Below are 18,870 nucleotides of genomic sequence, written 5' to 3' on the forward strand. Positions count from 1 at the left end.
AACCTAAAAAACATACATATATATATATATATATATAATATGTATAGAGAGGGACATACTGATTTAATGAATATTGTTCAGCTCCACTGTATCATTCAAACCGTGCGGTACTAGTGTCCCTAAGCGAAAAATCCAGTATGCCTCCCTCTTACATAAAACATTATAACGATCTCCTCCTCTATGAGTTTTCTTTACATGTTCAATGCCAAACATACGAATATTCTTTATATCCCCTAATTCACAAGCATTTATATGGGCATATAGACTTGGGTTTCTTATTTTATTAACTAAATTTCTCTTATGCTCCATCAATCTATCGTGCACCGCTCTGGTCGTCCGACCAACATATTGTTTTCCACAACCACAAATCAACAGATAAATCACGAAAGAGGATTTGCAATTTATAAACTCTTTAATATCAAAGGTTTCTCCCATATTTTGAGAACTAAACGTCGTCACTTTACGCTTACTAAAAGCTAAAAGTTACAATTGTAGAACTTATATAAGTAATTATTAGGAACACAATTATCAGTTTCATGCGAAAGAATAGAATTTGGAAGTGCTTTCATTTTTGTAAATTTCAGACCTCCCAACATTCTGTGGGCTCAAAGAGGAACTCCTGCGTGTGCATAGCGCTCGCCCGAAAAGGGGGTGTGGCCTAACCAAAAGGGGGCATGGCCTCGCGGCACTGCCGCAATCGCGAGTCACGCCCCCGTTTTTCATCACTAAAGGGGGCATGACCAGCGCTCAGTGAGCCGCTGGCATGCCCCCTCTCCCTGTCTTCACTAAATAGACGCTGTGCGCATGCGCACAGCGTCTACTCACCGCTGCTCTGCTAAGCAGAGCAGCGATGACAGGAGCCTCCCAACTTCCCCTTCCACACCGTGGGACACTGCGGCCCTCGGGTGGGACAGCAGGACAGTCCCAAAAAAACGGGACTGTCCCACGAAAATTGAAAATATGAAATTTTGTTCTTTCTGGACTTGTGCAGGACAACCTTTGTTACAACGTTTTGGCAGTCAGTGACAAAGGTTCAACATGGCCGAGTCACATAATTATACCCACCTCCTACGTGTGACGTCAGCAGCGCTTAGCCCATGAAGTACCTCACGTGTCGTGCGCAGGCTTGGTGGGTATATAAGATGTGTGATAGGTTGATTGCACACATATCACTCGTTGCTGTCGTGGGTAAAAGGGGCGATTTATCCGAGTTGCAAAAGGGGCTGATTATCGGCTTTCAGGCCAAGGGTGGCGTAACTCTGACACAGCGTAGTGCTGCTGCGGTGAAGATGTATCGTGACTGGAGAAATTACATTATTGCGAATAACCGACGTGGAAACTGTGGAGCACCACGTGCCATTGATGTGAGACGTGAATGTCGGCTACGAAGGTGCGTGAGGACCGATCGACACGCTACAGTGAAGCAGCTCACCATCACAATGATCCTGGGGGCTACCAGATGTGTGTCTAAAACAACAGTTTCCGCCCGTCTCGCTGCTGTCCGCGCTGCACACGGCGGCTACTCTGGTTATTAGGTGGTGCTCATAATAATGTGACTCCACCGTGTAAACACCATTGAAAGGGATGAAGTCGTAATCAGGAGCTGAAACAGAAAATGAAGGAGGTGAGGCGAGAAAAGACCAATATATCACATCCTCTAACTTCAGAGTAAGAAACTTCCATCACTTTTGAGGACACTTTGCTGTGCACACACTGGGCCTAATTCAGACCTGATCGTTCGCTAGCTACATTTTGCAGCGCTGCGATCAGATAGTCGCCGCCTATAGGGGAGTGTATTTTTGCTTTGCAAGTGTGCGATCGCATGTGCAGCCGAGCGGTACAAAAAAGTTTTGCGCAGTTTCTGATTAGCCCAGAACTTACTCAGCCGCTGCGATCACTTCAGCCTGTCCGGTCCTGGAATTGACGTCAGACACCCGCCCTGCAAACGCCTGGACACGTCTGCGTTTTTCCAACCACTCCCAGAAAACGGTCAGTTGACACCCACAAACGCCTTCTTCCTGTCACTCTCCTTGCGATCGGCTGTGCGAATGGATTCTTTGTTAAATCCATCGCTCAGCAACGATCCACTTTATAACCGTACGACGCGCATGTGCATTACGGTGCATACACATGCGCAGTTCTGACCTGATCGCAGCGCAGCGAAAAAACCTAGCGTGTGATCAGGTCGGAATGACCCCCCACTGTGCCTCTCTCTAACCACAGTATATTTTACTGCCGGTTACAGTAGCTCTGGCACTGGAATGTAGCCACTGCCTGTCTGCACTCCTATAGCTGAAAGGCGACGGGACTGTGGCAGAGGTTTCAAAGACTCAGGAACGTTTAAATAACTCTAATACTGTAGTTTTCCTGCAAATACCATAAACAGAAAAGTTTCTCTCCAGATTTCCCGCTTGGATCACACACGGGTTCTCTGATACATTTCTATATGTATTTCTCTTTTGTTGTGGAATCTAAACAAACGAGAGAACACATCCAGAGTCCAGATGAGCCCCAGAGAAAACATCTCTGCACCGATGATTATATCTGAGATGAACAGTGCAAACGTGAGTCACAATACAGAGACAGAACTGGAGAGACGCCTCACCTGAGCAACCGCGCTTATTTATATACCAGTCAGAGTATGGCGAGCCCTAATTATATTATATATATAGTGTGTGGTATGTTATGATGCTCTGCAACCTGGAGAAGGCATAAGGAAGTGATAAACCAGTGATAAGTGCAAGGTGATAAACGCAACAGCCAATCAGATCCAGTATGTATATTAACAGTTAGGAGCTGATTGGCTGGTGCATTTATCACCTTGCACTTATCACTGGTTTATCACTTCCTTGTGCCTTCTCGAGGTTTACTACATCTGCCCCATTGTCCCTTATGGCCTTTAAGTCACTTATCTGGCCCTGGCAGCAGAGGCGTCTCCAGCAGAGTCTTCTGGGTCCTGGCAGCAGTGGCGTCTCCAGCAGAGTCTTCTGGGTCCTGGCAGCAGTGGCGTCTCCAGCAGAGTCTTCTGGGTCCTGGCAGCAGAGGCGTCTCCAGCAGAGTCTTCTGGGTACTTGGCAGCAGTGGCATCTCCAGCAGAGTCTTCTGGGTCCTGGCAGCAGTGGCATCTCCAGCAGAGTCTTCTGGGTCCTGGCAGCAGTGGCGTCTCTAGCAGAGTCTTCTGGGTCCTGGCAGCAGTGGCCTCTCCAGCAGAGTCTTCTGGGTCCTGGCAGCAGTGGCGTCTCTAGCAGAGTCTACTGGGTCCTGGCAGCAGTGGCATCTCTAGCAGAGTCTTCTGGGTCCAGGCAGCAGAGGCGTCTCCAGCAGAGTCTTCTGGGTCCTGGCAGCAGTGGCGTCTCTAGCAGAGTCTACTGGGTCCTGGCAGCAGTGGCGTCTCTAGCAGAGTCTTCTGGGTCCTGGCAGCAGTGGCATCTCCAGCAGAATCTTCTGGGTCCTGGCAGCAGTGGCGTCTCCAGCAGAGTCTTCTGGGTCCTGGCAGCAGTGGCGTCTCTAGCAGAGTCTTCTGGGTCCTGGCAGCAGTGGCGTCTCCAGCAGAGTCTTCTGGGTCCTGGCAGCAGTGGTGTCTCCAGCAGAGTCTTCTGGGTCCTGGCAGTCACCTAAGGAACAGTTTCAGTGAAGACATCTGGCGAGCGGCGTTCCGATAAGTAAACTCCCCTATACCTTACCCCTTCCTGTAACCCTCTCCCTAGTGCTTTACCCTAACCTACCCACCCCACAGGCTTACCCTAACACATACACACCCACCGCAGTCTATCCATAACCGCCCCTCTAGTGTCTAACCTCTAGTCTGCAGGTGGAGCTTGAAACTAAGTGCCGGCAGTCTGAGAATGTTGACAATGGGAATTTCATGACATTCTGAGGATGTCATCATGATGCCTGTCATAACAGTGACGTGCGGTGAGGACATTGGCTGGGGAGGCACTGGTTATGTGCGCGCCTCCGGAAAAGGGGGCATGGCCACTCAAATGGGGGCATGTCCTTCAGTGTAGTAGGACCCCTTATACTATACTGGTGCCCCTTTCACCTTATACCACACAGTATGAGCCGAAAATTCACATTACAGCACACGGTATGAGCCGAAATTCACATTACAGCACACGGTATGAGCCGAAATTCACATTACAGCACACGGTATGACCCGAAATTCACATTACAGCACACGGTATGAGCCGAAATTCATATTACAGCACATGGTATGCGCCAAAATTCACATTACAGCACACAATATGAGACGAAATTCACATTACAGCACACGGTATGAGACAAAATTCACATTACAGCACAAAGAATGAGCCGAAATTCAAATTACAGCACACAGTATCAGCCGAAATTCACATTATAGCACACGGTATGAGCCGAAATTCACATTACAGCACACGGTATGACCCGAAATTCACATTACAGCACACGGTATGACCCGAAATTCATATTACAGCACATGGTATGAGCCGAAATTCATATTACAGCACATGGTATGCGCCAAAATTCACATTACAGCACACGGTATGAGACGAAATTCACATTGCAGCACACGGTATGAGACGAAATTCACATTACAGCACAAAGAATGAGCCGAAATTCAAATTACAGCACACAGTATCAGCCGAAATTCACATTATAGCACACGGTATGAGCCGAAATTCACATTACAGCACACGGTATGACCCGAAATTCACATTACAGCACACGGTATGACCCGAAATTCACATTACAGCACACGGTATGAGCCGAAATTCATATTACAGCACATGGTATGCGCCGAAATTCACATTACAGCACACGGTATGAGACGAAATTCACATTACAGCACACGGTATGAGACAAAATTCACATTACAGCACAAAGAATGAGCCGAAATTTAAATTACAGCACACAGTATCAGCCGAAATTCACATTACAGCACACGGTATCAGCCGAAATTCACATTACAGCACACAGTATCAGCTGAAATTCACATTACAGCACACGGTATGAGCCGAAATTCACATTACAGCACACAGTATCAGCCGAAATTCACATTACAGCACACGGTATCAGCCGAAATTCACATTACAGCACACGGTATGAGACGAAATTCACATTACAGCACACGATATGAGACGAAATTCACATTACAGCACACGGTGTGAGATGATATTCACATTACAGCACACGGTGTGAGACGAAATTCACATTACAGCACACGGTATGATACACATTTCAGGCACAGGGAGAGAGAGTGACAGCAGTGACAGCAGGGACAGGGGGAGAGAGTGACAGCAGTGACAGAGAGTGACAGCAGGGACAGGAAGAGAGAGTGACAGCAGTGACAGAGAGTGACAGCAGGGACAGGGGGAGAGAGTGACAGCAGGGACAGAGAGTGACAGCAGGGACAGAGAGAGAGAGAGTGACAGTAGTGACAGAGAGTGACAGCAGGGACAGGGGGAGAGAGTGACAGCAGTGACAGAGAGTGACAGCAGGGACAGGGAGAGAGAGTGACAGAGAGTGACAGCAGGGACAGGGGGAGAGAGTGACAGCAGTGACAGAGAGTGACAGCAGGGACAGAGAAAGTGACAGCAGAGACATAGGGAAGCAGGGAAACATTACCTGATATGTGCAGTGGAGGTGTGGAAGGGACTGCCGACGGCGGAGGAGCCCATGGTCTGCGGGGGATGTGGCGGTACTAAGCTGTCCTTTGTTGCTGCGGCGTTTATGTCCCTCTGACCACCGCCAGTTGATGTCTGCGGTAGGTCAGCTTTCAGTGGCGGTGCAGCGTGCGGCAGTGAGCGTTGGTCAGCGGTGAGCGGTGGGCAGCTGTGATATATACAAATATATAATTGTTTTACATTTAGTTTATTTATTCCTCACTGTCCCTGCAGTCCAAGTGATCTGGGGGTGAGCTGCGGTCCAAATGATCTGGCCGAGATCACTTGGACTGCAGCTCACCCCCGGATCACTTGGACTGCAGCTCACCCCCAGATCACTTGGACTGCAGCTCACCCCCAGATCACTTGGACTGCTGCTCACCCCCAGATCACTTGGACTGCAGCTCACCCTCAGATCACTTGGACTGCTGCTCACCCCCAGATCACTTGGACTGCAGCTCACCCCCAGATCACTTGGACTGCAGCTCACCCCCAGATCACTTGGACTGCAGCTCACCCCCAGATCACTGGACTGCAGCTCACCCCCAGATCACTTGGACTGCAGCTCACCCCCAGATCACTGGACTGCAGCTCACCCTCAGATCACTTGGACTGCTGCTCACCCCCAGATCACTTGGACAGCAGCTCACCCTCAGATCACTTGGACTGCTGCTCACCCCCAGATCACTTGGACTGCTGCTCACCCCCAGATCACTTGGACTGCAGCTCACCCCCAGATCACTTGGACTGCAGCTCATCCCCTGATCATCTGAAGGTGAGCTGCAGTCCAGGTGATCTGAGGGTGAGCTGCCCAGTCACTTCCCACCCAGTACAATTGCCCCACACACACACCCCCACCACCACCCCCACCCCCTCGCCTGTGTGGTGATAGGCCCCCGTCCCGGAAGGTGCAGGTGCTGCTGTGAGGAGAGCGGAGGACGAGGAAGGTGAGCTACAGTTCCAGCGCCGCCGCGTGGTCCCCAGCCCGCTGCCTCCGTAGCTCCTGCTGCTATAGTGACAGGCAACGCAGCTCTAACATCGGGTCCTGGCCGCCGCCGCTTCACTTGCCCGTACTACTGTACAGAAGTGATAGCGCCACAGCAGAACCGGGTCCCGCCGCTTCAGCGCACCGGTGATTGGATCAGCGGATACAGTACTGGATCCGTTGTCCAATCACATCTGCCTCGCTGACAGGGGCTGGTTTCCCGTCAATGAGGCACTTGCATAAGTTCCGCTTACCCTGCTGTTTTTCAATGGGCTTTTATGGCCCATTGCTTGGCCCCGCCCCCCGTTTTAGCCCATTTCTATTGTTGACGGGAGGCACTGCTATCAGTGCCTCCCAAGCTGATTAAAAGAGCTGAAATGGGTAGCATAATATAAAGAAATTACTTATGACACAGAATATGTGTCATAAGTATCTTCTTTATATTATTCTAATCATTTATGGCAGGGGAGGCACTGCCTCCCCTGCCTCCCCTGAATGCACGTTCCTGGTGCAAATGGTGGAAGGCGCAAGCTCTTCCCGTCCAGTGTTGGGAAGGTCAGGCATCGCAACCGACACAATTGGACTCTCCTTGGGGATTTGTGATTTAGAAGAACGCACAGGTCTTTGCTGTGCTTTTGCCAGCTTAAGTCTTTTCATTTTTCTAGCAGGAGGATGAGTGCTTCCATCCTCAGGTGAAGCTGAACCACAAGCCTTGAACATAGGCCTGGGCCTCAGCCGTTCCTTGCCACTCCGTGTCGTAAATGGCATATTGGCAAGTTTACGCTTCTCATCAGACGCTTTTAATTTAGATTTTTGGGTCATTTTACTGAACTTTTGTTTTTTGGATTTTACATGCTCTCTACTATGACATTGGGCATCGGCCTTGGCAGACGACGTTGATGGCATTTCATCGTCTCTGCCATGACTAGTGGCAGCAGCTTCAGCACTAGGTGGAAGTGGAACTTGATCTTTCCCTATTTTACCCTCCACATTTTTGTTCTCCATTTTTTAATGTGTGGAATTATATGCCAGTAATATATCCTTAGCAATGGCCTACTGTACTGTACTACTATATACTGGTGGTCACCACAATTCTGCACTGTACTACTATATACTGGTCACAACAATGCAGCAGATATTGAGCACTGATCAGGATACTAGAAGTGACACAGAGCAGCAAGAAACAGCAATGGCCTACTGTACTGTACTACTATATACTGGTGGTCACCACAATGCTGCTCTGTACTACTATATACTGGTCACAACAATGCAGCACAGATATGGATACTAGAAGTGACACAGAGCTGCAAGATACAGCAATGGCCTACTGTACTGTACTACTATATACTGGTGGTCACCACAATGCAGCACTGTACTACTATATACTGGTCACAACAATGCAGCAGATATTGAGCACTGATCAGGATACTAGAAGTGACACAGAGCAGCAAGAAACAGTAATGGCCTACTGTACTGTACTACTATATACTGGTGGTCACCACAATGCTGCACTGTACTACTATATACTGGTCACAACAATGCAGCACAGATATGGATACTAGAAGTGACACAGAGCTGCAAGATACAGCAATGGCCTACTGTACTGTACTACTATATACTGGTGGTCACCACAATGCAGCACTGTACTACTATATACTGGTCACAACAATGCAGCAGATATTGAGCACTGATCAGGATACTAGAACTGAGTCTGACACGGAGCTGCAAGATACAGCAATGGCCTACTGTACTGTACTGCTATAATATACTGGTGGTCACCACAATGCAGCACACTGAGTACAAATATTGAGCTTTTCAGGCAGAGAACGTAGCCACGTCATCTCCGCTCAATCTACAATGCACGAGTGAAAATGGCGTTGACGCGCGGTTCTTTATATGGAATACGAATCTCGCGAGAATCCGACATCGGGATGATGACGTTCGGCCTAGTTTCGGTTAACTGAGCAAGGTGGAAAGATCCGAGGCTGCCTCGGACCCGTGTAAACCACGTGAAGTTCGGGTGGGTTTAGATCTCGACGAACCGAACCCGCTGATCTCTTATAAATATATAATGGAGAGTCGTTTTAGCTGCATGTTTATTTAATTAAGTAACTGTATGCTTATGTTGATTGTATTGTCATTGCATTGTATTCTAGCTATCGCCCAGCTGCGGCTGGTTGCCATAGCAACTCTCCTGCGACGCGGCGCACCGTGACGTCAGATGACGGCGATGCGGAAGTGTAGCCGGACGGACTGACGGGCGGTCGCGCCGTGGAGCAGGTGAGTAGGGTTTGTTCTAATGTCTTGTTTGTTGTCTATAAATGTGTGTTAGTTTTGTCTGTAGAGGTTTGTCTGGCCCTGAGGACGGGGTCTAATCCCCGAAACATGTTGGCGCAATAAATCTTTGAACTGCAATCGTGAAGTCTGGTTGAGTGCCGCCACCACACTGTTACCTTATATATATATATATATATATATAACACACCGTGCAGAGTGGCACTCGTAGGACTTCAATCAATAAACAGAGGACACAGCGGTCACAAGTTTGGTCTAATCGACGTTTCGATAATTTAATATCGTCTTCAGGATAACCAGAATGAATACAAAACAACCCGGCGCCCGCAGCGATGGCGTGGACACACTGGGGGTGGTGAGTAGGTATTTAAACGTTGTTTTGTCCTACGAGTGCCACTCTGCACGGTGTTTTATATGGTCCATTGATCATTTGAGGAGGCACCGGGGCAGTTATATTGCGGGATTGAGAGTGCCGGTCCTCACATCATTTTATATATATATATATATATATATGCGGAATGAACATTTATCATTGTGTACTTCCTATACATGACTACGGTGTTTCATTTTGCAAGACGTCTATCTTCAATTTTGAATTAGGCACGGCGTTCTTAAACCCTCTTCTATATCTGGTGAATTCAAGTAATAAAGTTTAATTTGTTGAAATCCTTGCAGAAGCAAATAAGATAAATGACAGCTGATTGATGTTTAGAAAATATCTTCTTGGTTTGGATCAAATTTTGTATGACATTTATTGGCAATAAGAGGGAACACATTTCCAAACTGCATAATCCTGCTTATATTGCTGGAGCTTAGTGCGGAAGTTATTCACCACGTATTAACCCGCTGCATACAAATCTGCATACAGAAGGAGGAGATTTTTCTGAAATGTCTATTTGATTCTATTTAGTTTTGGGGGCCTTCATCATTCAGCAGAATACAGATCAGGGGCGTAACTACACCTTTGTGCTGTGCGCCCCACAGCTTAATTTTGAAAGGGTCTAACCTCTCACCCCCACTTCCTGCACAGGGCAGAGTGGCAGTAGGGGGAGCGGGTACAGTGAAGAATGGCAGCAGGGTACAGGGCAGAGTGGCAGTAGGAGGGAGCAGGTACAGGGCAGAGTGGCAGTAGGGGAAGCGGGTACAGTGAAGAGTGGCAGCTGGGGGAGCAGGTTACAGGGCAGAGTGAGAGCAGTTGGAGCAGGGTACAGGAAAGAATGGCAGTAGGTGGGATCAGGTACTCGGCAGAGTGGCAGCAGGGCAGAATGGCAGTAGGGGGGAGCAAGTAGAGGGCAGAGTGGCAGTAGGGAGAGCAGGTACAGGGCAGAGTGGCAGCAAGGTACAGGGCAGAATGGCAGTAGGGTACAGGGCAGAGTGGCAGTAGGGGGAGCAGGTACAGGGCAGAGTGGCAGCAGGGTACAATGCAGAGTGGCAGCAGGGTACAGGGCAGAGTGGCAGTAGGAGGGAGCAGGTACAGGACAGAGTGGCAGTAGGGGGAGCGGGTACAGGGCAGAGTGGCAGTAGGGGGAGCAGGTACAGGGCAGAGTGGCAGTAGGGTGAGCGGGTACAGGGCAGAGTGGCAGTAGGGGGAGCGGGTACAGGGCAGAGTGGCAGCAAGTACAGGGCAGAGTGGCAGCAGGTACAGGGCAGAGTGGCAGTAGGGGAGGGAGCAGGTACAGGGCAGAGTGGAAGTAGGGGGAGCAGGTACAGGGCAGAGTGGCAGTAGGGTACAGGGCAGAGTGGCAGTAGGGGGAGCAGGTACAGGGCAGAGTGGCAGTAGGGGGAGCAGGTACAGGGTAGAGTGGCAGTAGGGTACAGGGCAGAGTGGCAGTAGGGGGAGCAGGTACAGGGCAGAGTGGCAGTAGGGTACAGGGCAGAATGGCAGCAGGTACAGGGCAGAGTGGCAGCAGGGTACAGAGCACAGTGGCAGTAGGAGGGAGCAGGGTACAGGGCAGAGTGGCAGTAGGGTACAGGGCAGAGTGGCAGTAGGGTGGAGCATGTACAGGGCAGAGTGGCAGTAAGGGGAGTGGGTAAAGGGCAGAGTGGCAGCAGGGTACAATACAGAGTGGCAGCAGGGTACAGGGCAGAGTGGCAGCAGGGTACAATGCAGAGTGGCAGCAGGGTACAGGGCAGAGTGGCAGTAGGGGGAGCAGGTGAAGGGCAGAGTGGCAGTAGGGGGTAGCAGGTAAAGGGCAGAGTGGAAGTAGGGGGTAGCAGGTAAAGGGCAGAGTGGCAGTAGGGGGAGCAGGTACAGGGCAGAGTGGCAGTAGGGTACAGGGCAGAGTGGCAGTAGGGTAAAGGGCAGAGTGGCAGGAGGGGGAGCAGGTACAGGGCAGAGTGGCAGCAGGGTACAATGCAGAGTAGCAGCAGGGTACAGGGCAGAGTGGCAGTAGGGGGAGCATGTAAAGGGCAGAGTAGCAGTAGGGGGTAGCAGGTAAAGGGCAGAGTGGCAGTAGGGGGAGCAGGTACAGGGCAGAGTGGCAGTAGGGTACAGGGCAGAGTGGCAGTAGGGTACAGGGCAGAGTGGCAGTAGGGGGAGCAGGTACAGGGCAGAGTGGCAGCAGGGTACAATGCAGAGTAGTAGCTGGGTACAGGGCAGAGTGGCAGTAGGGGGGGAGCAGGTAAAGGGCAGAGTGGCAGTATGGGGTAGCAGGTAAAGAGCAGAGTGGCAGTAGGGGGTATCAGGTAAAGGGCAGAGTGGCAGTAGGGGGAGCAGGTACAGGGCAGAGTGGCAGTAGGGTACAGGGCAGAGTGGTAGCAGGGTGCAGGGCAGAGTGGCAGCAGGGTACAATGCAGAGTGGCAGCAGGGTACAGGGCAGAGTGGCAGTAGGGGGAGCAGGTAAAGGGCAGAGTGGCAGTAGGGGGTAGCAGGTAAAGGGCAGAGTGGCAGTAGGGGGTAGCAGGTAAAGGGCAGAGTGGCAGTAGGGGGAGCAGGTACAGGGCAGAGTGGCAGTAGGGTACAGGGCAGAGTGGCAGTAGGGTACAGGGCAGAGTGGCAGTAGGGGGAGCAGGTACAGGGCAGAGTGGCAGCAGGGTACAATGCAGAGTAGCAGCAGGGTACAGGGCAGAGTGGCAGTAGGGGGAGCAGGTAAAGGGCAGAGTGGCAGTAGGGGGTAGCAGGTAAAGGGCAGAGTGGCAGTAGGGGGTAGCAGGTAAAGGGCAGAGTGGCAGCAGGGGGAGCAGGTACAGGGCAGAGTGGCAGTAGGGTACAGGGCAGAGTGGCAGTAGGGTACAGGGCAGAGTGGCAGTAGGGGGAGCAGGTACAGGGCAGAGTGGCAGCAGGGTACAATGCAGAGTAGCAGCAGGGCAGAGTGGCAGTAGGGGGGAGCAGGTACAGGGCAGAGTGGCAGTAGGGTACAGGGCAGAGTGGCAGCAGGGTACAATGCAGAGTAGCAGCAGGGTACAGGGCAAAGTGGCAGTAGGGGGGAGCAGGTACAGGGCAGAGTGGCAGTAGGGGGAGCGGGTACAGGGCAGAGTGGCAGCAGGGTACAATTCAGAGTAGCAGCTGGGTACAGGGCAGAGTGGCAGTAGGGGGAGCAGGTAAAGGGCAGAGTGGCAGTAGGGGGAGCAGGTAGAGGGCAGAGTGGCAGCAGGGTACAGGGCAAAGTGGCAGTTGGGGGGAGCAGGTAGAGGGCAGAGTGGCAGCAGGGTACAGGCCAGAATGGCAGCAGGGGGGGAGCAGGTACAGGGCAGAGTGGCAGGGGGAGCAGGTACAGGGTAGAGTGGCAGCAGGGTACAATGCAGAGTGGCAGCAGGGTACAGGGCAGAGTGGCAGTAGGGGGAGCAGGTACAGGGCAGAGTGGCAGCAGGGTACAATGCAGAGTAGCAGCAGGGTACAGGGCAGAGTGGCAGTAGGGGGAGCAGGTAAAGGGCAGAGTGGCAGTAGGGGGTAGCAGGTAAAGGGCAGAGTGGCAGTAGGGGGAGCAGGTACAGGGCAGAGTGGCAGTAGGGTACAGGGCAGAGTGGCAGGAGGGGGAGCAGGTACAGGGCAGAGTGGCAGCAGGGTACAATGCAGAGTAGCAGCAGGGTACAGGGCAGAGTGGCAGTAGGGGGGGAGCAGGTAAAGGGCAGAGTGGCAGTATGGGGTAGCAGGTAAAGGGCAGAGTGGCAGTAGGGGGTATCAGGTAAAGGGCTGAGTGGCAGTAGGGGGAGCAGGTACAGGGCAGAGTGGCAGTAGGGTACAGGGCAGAGTGGTAGCAGGGTGCAGGGCAGAGTGGCAGCAGGGTACAATGCAGAGTGGCAGCAGGGTACAGGGCAGAGTGGCAGTAGGGGGAGCAGGTAAAGGGCAGAGTGGCAGTAGGGGGTAGCAGGTAAAGGGCAGAGTGGCAGTAGGGGGTAGCAGGTAAAGGGCAGAGTGGCAGTAGGGGGAGCAGGTACAGGGCAGAGTGGCAGTAGGGTACAGGGCAGAGTGGCAGTAGGGTACAGGGCAGAGTGGCAGTAGGGGGAGCAGGTACAGGGCAGAGTGGCAGCAGGGTACAATGCAGAGTAGCAGCAGGGTACAGGGCAGAGTGGCAGTAGGGGGAGCAGGTAAAGGGCAGAGTGGCAGTAGGGGGTAGCAGGTAAAGGGCAGAGTGGCAGTAGGGGGTATCAGGTAAAGGGCAGAGTGGCAGCAGGGGGAGCAGGTACAGGGCAGAGTGGCAGTAGGGTACAGGGCAGAGTGGCAGTAGGGTACAGGGCAGAGTGGCAGTAGGGGGAGCAGGTACAGGGCAGAGTGGCAGCAGGGTACAATGCAGAGTAGCAGCAGGGCAGAGTGGCAGTAGGGGGGAGCAGGTACAGGGCAGAGTGGCAGTAGGGTACAGGGCAGAGTGGCAGCAGGGTACAATGCAGAGTAGCAGCAGGGTACAGGGCAAAGTGGCAGTAGGGGGGAGCAGGTACAGGGCAGAGTGGCAGTAGGGGGAGCGGGTACAGGGCAGATTGGCAGCAGGGTACAATTCAGAGTAGCAGCTGGGTACAGGGCAGAGTGGCAGTAGGGGGAGCAGGTAAAGGGCAGAGTGGCAGTAGGGGGAGCAGGTAGAGGGCAGAGTGGCAGCAGGGTACAGGGCAAAGTGGCAGTTGGGGGGAGCAGGTAGAGGGCAGAGTGGCAGCAGGGTACAGGCCAGAATGGCAGCAGGGGGGGAGCAGGTACAGGGCAGAGTGGCAGGGGGAGCAGGTACAGGGCAGAGTGGCAGCAGGGTACAATGCAGAGTGGCAGCAGGGTACAGGGCAGAGTGGCAGTAGGGGGAGCAGGTACAGGGCAGAGTGGCAGTAGGGTACAATGCAGAGTGGCAGCAGGGTACAGGGCAAAGTGGCAGTAGGGGGAGCAGGTACAGGGCAGAGTGGCAGTAGGGGGAGCAGGTACAGGGCAGAGTGGCAGCAGGGTACAGGGCAGAGTGGCAGTAGGGTACAGGGCAGAGTGGCAGTAGGGTACAGGCCAGAATGGCAGTAGGAGGGAGCAGGTACAGGGCAGAGTGGCAGTAGGGTACAATGCAGAGTGGCAGTAGGGTACAGGGCAGAGTGGCAGAGGGGGAGCAGGTACAGGGCAGAGTGGCAGCAGGGTACAGGGCAGAATGGCATCAGGGTACAGGGCAGAGTGGCAGCAGGGTATAATGCAGAGTGGCAGTAGGATACAGGGCAGAGTGGCAGTAGGGTACAGGGCAGAGTGGCAGTAGGGGGAGCAGGTACAGGGCAGAGTGGCAGCAGGGTACAGGGCAGAGTGGCAGTAGGGGGAGCATGTACAGGGCAGAGTGGCAGCAGGGTACAGGGCAGAGTGGCAGTAGGGTACAGGGCAGAGTGGCAGTAGGGGGAGCAGGTACAGGGCAGAGTGGCAGCAGGGTACAGGGCAGAGTGGCAGTAGGGGGAGCAGGTACAGGGCAGAGTGGCAGTAGGGTACAATGCAGAGTGGCAGTAGGGTACAGGGCAAAGTGGCAGAGGGGGAGCAGGTACAGGGCAGAGTGGCAGCAGGGTACAGGGCAGAATGGCATCAGGGTACAGGGCAGAGTGGCAGTAGGGGGAGCAGGTACAGGGCAGAGTGGCAGTAGGGTACAATGCAGAGTGGCAGTAGGGTACAGGGCAAAGTGGCAGAGGGGGAGCAGGTACAGGGCAGAGTGGCAGCAGGGTACAGGGCAGAATGGCATCAGGGTACAGGGCAGAGTGGCAGTAGGGGGGATCAGATACAGGGCAGAGTGGCAGCAGGGTACAATGCAGAGTGGCATCAGGGTACAGGGCAGAGTGGCAGTAGGGTACAGGGCAGAGTGGCAGTAGGGGGAGCAGGTAGAGGGCAGAGCGGCAGTAGGGGGAGCAGGTACAGGGCAGAGTGACAGAAGGGTACAATGCAGAGTGGCAGTAGGGTACAGGGCAGAGTGGCAGTAGGGGGAGCAGGTACAGGGCAGAGTGGCAGCAGGGTACAGGGCAGAGTGGCAGTAGGGGGAGCAGGTACAGGGCAGAGTGGCAGCAGGGTACAATGCAGAGTGGCAGCAGGGTACAGGGCAGAGTGGCAGTAGGGGGAGCAGGTACAGGGCAGAGTGGCAGCAGGGTACAGGGCAGAGTGGCATTAGGGGGAGCAGGGTACAATGCAAAGTGGCAGCAGGGTACAATGCAGAGTGGCAGCAGGGTACAGGGCAGAGTGGCAGTAGGGGGAGCAGGTAAAGGGCAGATTGGCAGTAGGGGGAGCAGGTAGAGGGCAGAGTGGCAGCAGGGTACAGGGCAGAGTGGCAGTTGGGGGGGAGCAGGTAGAGGGCAGAGTGGCAGCAGGGTACAGGCCAGAATGGCAGCAGGGGGGGAGCAGGTACAGGGCAGAGTGGCAGGGGGAGCAGGTACAGGGCAGAGTGGCAGCAGGGTACAGGGCAGAATGGCAGTAGGGGGAGCAGGTACAGGGCAGAGTGGCAGCAGGGTACAATGCAGAGTGGCAGCAGGGTACAGGGCAGAGTGGCAGTAGGGGGAGCGGGTACAGGGCAGAGTGGCAGCAGGTACAGGGCAGAGTGGCAGCAGGGTACAATGCAAAGTAGCAGCAAGGTACAGGGCAGAGTGGCAGTAGGGGAGGGAGCAGGTACAGGGCAGAGTGGAAGTAGGGGGAGCAGGTACAGGGCAGAGTGGCAGTAGGGGGAGCAGGTACAGGGCAGAGTGGCAGTAGGGTACAGGGCAGAGTGGCAGTAGGGGGAGCAGGTACAGGGTAGAGTGGCAGCAGGGTACAGGGCAGAATGGCAGTAGGGTACAGGGCAGAGTGGCAGTAGGGTACAGGGCAGAGTGGCAGAGGGGGAGCAGGTACAGGGCAGAGTGGCAGCAGGGTACAGGGCAGAATGGCATGAGGGTAAAGGGCAGAGTGGCAGCAGGGTACAATGCAGAGTGGCATCAGGGTACAGGGCAGAGTGGCAGTAGGGTACAGGGCAGAGTGGCAGTAGGGGGAGCAGGTAGAGGGCAGTAGGAGGAGCAGGTACAGGGCAGAGTGGCAGCAGGGTACATGGCAGAATGGCATCAGGGTACAGGGCAGAGTGGCAGTAGGGGGAACAGGTACAGGGCAGAGTGGCAGCAGGGTACAATGCAGAGTGGCAGTAGGGTACAGGGCAGAGTGGCAGTAGGGGGAGCAGGTACAGGGCAGAGTGGCAGCAGGGTACAGGGCAGAGTGGCAGTAGGGGGAGCAGGGTACAATGCAGAGTGGCAGCAGGGTACAATGCAGAGTGGCAGTAGGGTACAGGGCAGAGTGGCAGTAGGGGGGAGCAGGTAGAGGGCAGAGTGGCAGTAGGGGGAGCAGGTACAGGGCAGAGTGGCAGCAGGGTACAGGGCAGAGTGGCAGTAGGGGGGAGCAGGTAGAGGGCAGAGTGGCAGTAGGGGGGAGCAGGTAGAGGGCAGAGTGGCAGTAGGGGGAGCAGGTACAGGGCAGAGTGGCAGTAGGGTACAGGGCAGAGTGGCAGTAGGGTACAGGGCAGAGTGGCTGTAGGGGGAGCAGGTACAGGGCAGAGTGGCAGTAGGGTACAGGGCAGAGTGGCAGTAGGGGGGAGCAGGTAGAGGGCAGAGTGGCAGTAGGGGGGAGCAGGTAGAGGGCAGAGTGGCAGTAAGGGGGAGCAGGTAGAGGGCAGAGTGGCAGAGGGGGAGCAGGTATAGGGCAGAGTGGCAGTAGGGTACAGGGCAGAGTGGCAGTAGGGTACAGGGCAGAGTGGCAGTAGGGGGGGAGCAGATACAGGGCAGAGCGGCAGTAGTGGGAGCAGGTACAGGGCAGAGTGGCAGCAGGGTACAATGCAGAGTAGCAGCAGGGTACAGGGCAGAGTGGCAGTAGGGGGAGCAGGTACAGGGCAGAGTTGCAGTAGGGGGAGCAGGTACAGGGCAGAGTGGCAGTAGGGGGAGCAGGTAGAGGGCAGAGTGGCAGTGGGGGGAGCAGGTAGAGGGCAGAGTGGCAGTAGGGGGGAGCAGATACAGGGCAGAGTGGCAGTAGGGCGAAGCAGGTACAGGGCAGAGTAGCAGTAGGGTACAGGGCAGAGTGGCAGTAGGGGGGAGCAGGTAGAGGGCAGAGTGGCAGTAGGGGGAGCAGGTACAGGGCAGAGTGGCAGTAGGGTACAGGGCAGAGTGGTAGCAGGGTGCAGGGCAGAGTGGCAGCAGGGTACAATGCAGAGTGGCAGCAGGGTACAGGGCAGAGTGGCAGTAGGGGGAGCAGGTAAAGGGCAGAGTGGCAGTAGGGGGTAGCAGGTAAAGGGCAGAGTGGCAGTAGGGGGTAGCAGGTAAAGGGCAGAGTGGCAGTAGGGGGAGCAGGTACAGGGCAGAGTGGCAGTAGGGTACAGGGCAGAGTGGCAGTAGGGTACAGGGCAGAGTGGCAGTAGGGGGAGCAGGTACAGGGCAGAGTGGCAGCAGGGTACAATGCAGAGTAGCAGCAGGGTACAGGGCAGAGTGGCAGTAGGGGGAGCAGGTAAAGGGCAGAGTGGCAGTAGGGGGTAGCAGGTAAAGGGCAGAGTGGCAGTAGGGGGTAGCAGGTAAAGGGCAGAGTGGCAGCAGGGGGAGCAGGTACAGGGCAGAGTGGCAGTAGGGTACAGGGCAGAGTGGCAGTAGGGTACAGGGCAGAGTGGCAGTAGGGGGAGCAGGTACAGGGCAGAGTGGCAGCAGGGTACAATGCAGAGTAGCAGCAGGGCAGAGTGGCAGTAGGGGGGAGCAGGTACAGGGCAGAGTGGCAGTAGGGTACAGGGCAGAGTGGCAGCAGGGTACAATGCAGAGTAGCAGCAGGGTACAGGCCAAAGTGGCAGTAGGGGGGAGCAGGTACAGGGCAGAGTGGCAGTAGGGGGAGCGGGTACAGGGCAGAGTGGCAGCAGGGTACAATTCAGAGTAGCAGCTGGGTACAGGGCAGAGTGGCAGTAGGGGGAGCAGGTAAAGGGCAGAGTGGCAGTAGGGGGAGCAGGTAGAGGGCAGAGTGGCAGCAGGGTACAGGGCAAAGTGGCAGTTGGGGGGAGCAGGTAGAGGGCAGAGTGGCAGCAGGGTACAGGCCAGAATGGCAGCAGGGGGGGAGCAGGTACAGGGCAGAGTGGCAGGGGGAGCAGGTACAGGGCAGAGTGGCAGCAGGGTACAATGCAGAGTGGCAGCAGGGTACAGGGCAGAGTGGCAGTAGGGGGAGCAGGTACAGGGCAGAGTGGCAGTAGGGTACAATGCAGAGTGGCAGCAGGGTACAGGGCAGAGTGGCAGTAGGGGGAGCAGGTACAGGGCAGAGTGGCAGTAGGGGGAGCAGGTACAGGGCAGAGTGGCAGCAGGGTACAGGGCAGAGTGGCAGTAGGGTACAGGGCAGAGTGGCAGTAGGGTACAGGCCAGAATGGCAGTAGGAGGGAGCAGGTACAGGGCAGAGTGGCAGTAGGGTACAATGCAGAGTGGCAGTAGGGTACAGGGCAGAGTGGCAGAGGGGGAGCAGGTACAGGGCAGAGTGGCAGCAGGGTACAGGGCAGAATGGCATCAGGGTACAGGGCAGAGTGGCAGCAGGGTACAATGCAGAGTGGCAGTAGG

The sequence above is a fragment of the Pseudophryne corroboree genome, chromosome 11 (genome assembly GCF_028390025.1).
Source record: "Pseudophryne corroboree isolate aPseCor3 chromosome 11, aPseCor3.hap2, whole genome shotgun sequence".
Classification (NCBI taxonomy): Eukaryota; Metazoa; Chordata; class Amphibia; order Anura; family Myobatrachidae; genus Pseudophryne; species Pseudophryne corroboree.